A 2,328-nucleotide genomic window follows, 5' to 3' on the forward strand; every position below is an offset into this window, starting at 1 on the left:
TGCATAGTGAGACCCTGCAACAACCAAATACATTAAAGAAAATAATAACTGAGATAATTTAATTGTTGAAATTAAGAATAATTATAAATAAAATGACAAGACTAAAATATTGTTCTTGTAACTGAGGAACGATGGTGTGATGGTTTAGACAGGTGTATCCCCAAAGCCTCGAGGGCCTGGAAGCTGACTAGATCCATGCCGTACTCATGCACGGATCGTACCTGGGAGCCAGTCCGTTGCTGACTGCAGTCCAGAGGAGGATCCCTCGGTGTGACCTGGAAGGTCAGTCTCCCTCCAGCTCCTCCCTCTGCTCTCCGCATGCCATGACGTGAGCCACTGTCCTCTGTCCAGGCCCTCTGCAAGCCATTTCAGCTTGAAGCTGGCCTCCCAGGGACAGCAACCATGAGCCAAAGTAAGCCTGTCCTCATCCACAGTGTGGGCATCTGGTACTTTGTCCCAGTGATGGGGAAGTGACAGCGACACACAGGTCACCCGTGCCTACTTCAGCTCGTGCAAAGGCCTGGACACGGAGCTGATGCCACAGGTGACCTGGATCAGGGATTCCGTTCCTGCTCCAGAGGCCACCTTGCACTCCAGGGAGGCCATCCTCTCGTCTCTCCTGCTGCTCCCGTGTAGGGGAGGCCCATTGCCCTGCTTGGAGAAATTCCACGTCAGTGTTTGTAATAGCAGAAAATCAAGTCTGATATCCACATTTGACCATCGAAACACTGCAGACCCAGATGTCATGAACCTTGCACAGAGCTCCGTGGTGAGCGGGCTGCAGGGTGCCCGTCAGAGCCTGTACTTCTCAATTCTGGGGCAGAGACAGCTGTGTGACATCTGCTGCCACCTCAAGGCCACTAATTACTAATGCCAGCCATGGACTTAGCAAGGCCAGAGAAAACCTGAGGAAAGAAAGGAAGGAGGAGGGGGAAATGGGTGGAGGGAGGGAGTGGGAGGGGAGGGGAGGGGTGGGAGGAAGGCACCAAGACAGAATATTTCAATTGCTGCATCTGATTGACAACATCCTCAGTAGAATAAGCAGCTTCCTGGCAAGCACAAGGTACTGGGTTCCATCCCAGTACCACCAAAAAAATTTTAGGGGCCTGGGAGATAGCTCAGTAGACAACACTGACGTGCCATGAATTCTACTGAAAATACCTGAACTGAAAGGATTTCAGGAGCTGTAAGCAGAAAATAAAAGCGCATGCAGCGCTGTTTATTTTTAGGTTGTCCAAGTCTTGGGATGGGCAGCGGAGTCTTCCGGTCCTTTCGGGACTGCTTCTGGGTTTCACTTTCAGAGTGGAGGCTGCAGCCTCTGCACAGTGTGGGCAGCAGTCCGGGGGACCTGGGGTGGGAAAGGCGCGGTCGGTGCCATGCGGAGCCCTCTCGGAGCCCTCCCGGCCCTCGCTCACCCACACGCACACGCACAGCTGCGCCTCTAGGAAACAGTGCAGGCTGAGGCCACTTCGCTCCTGCACGTTTCAACAGGTGCATCGTCAGAGAAAAGATGTTTTCCTTTCCAAAGGGCAGCGAAGAGGGGTGCTTAGATGTCATGACCTGGGCAGGCTCAGGGGAATGAGCACTCTTTCCAGACAGTTGCAGTAGATCTTTCAACCCAAATGTTTTTATTACTATTTTTAATTTATTGAAAATAGAAATTCAGTCTTCTAAGACTACCATGGATTACTGTGGATCAGTGCACAGTGCCCACCTCCTCACTGAACGCTGGAGACCCTCGTCCCATTGGTACTGTACAGGGACCTTTGCTCAAGGGAAGTCACAAGTGTTGTGCCCCTTGGCACACGATCCTAAATTCCTTTTGGGTGTGTTGTAAACAGAGCAGCCGTTCTTCTGGCCGCCTGCTCTGAGCACACCCACTTTCAACCCAAATTTTAAAAAAACTTTTTTTTTTTTTTTTCAGTACTGGGGTTGAACTCAGGACCTTATTCTTGCCAGGCGGGTGCTTATGCCTTGGAGCTATTTTCCTGGCCCACAATCCAAAATTTAAACCTTGCTTACCATGTGGTTTTTTCCTTCCTTGCACACGCGTGTGCATGTGTCATGCAGGATCTCTCTGTGTAGCCAAGACTGGCCTTGAGCTCATTCGCTTCAGTCCTCTTGCCTCAGCCTCCTGAGTGCATCTCTAGTCTCTTACACTGAAAAATCTTGTTTTTTATAACATTTCGTTTCTGCTAATTCAGAATTAAATATTGTGCTTAGTTACTTCCTACTGTTCAATTACATAGAATTCCACTGATTGCTTAGAATTACGTATTATCTCCGTTCATGCTACAGTGTGTATTAAGAATGAGAAGGGGGTGAAGT

The 2,328-nt window shown here is 49.6% G+C and overlaps 1 non-coding gene across 1 annotated transcript; it reads right to left on the reverse strand.

Moving 5' to 3' along the window:
* Nucleotides 1–1,756: 1,756 nt before the first annotated feature.
* Nucleotides 1,757–1,880, reverse strand: LOC111812513. Its single transcript, XR_002818005.1, has one exon. It is a non-coding gene; the product is annotated as a small nucleolar RNA SNORA11 (small nucleolar RNA).
* Between the last annotated feature and the right edge of the window lie 448 nt (nt 1,881–2,328).

Source organism: Octodon degus, unplaced genomic scaffold (assembly GCF_000260255.1).
Source record: "Octodon degus isolate 3935 unplaced genomic scaffold, OctDeg1.0 scaffold00126, whole genome shotgun sequence".
NCBI classification, from domain to species: Eukaryota; Metazoa; Chordata; class Mammalia; order Rodentia; family Octodontidae; genus Octodon; species Octodon degus.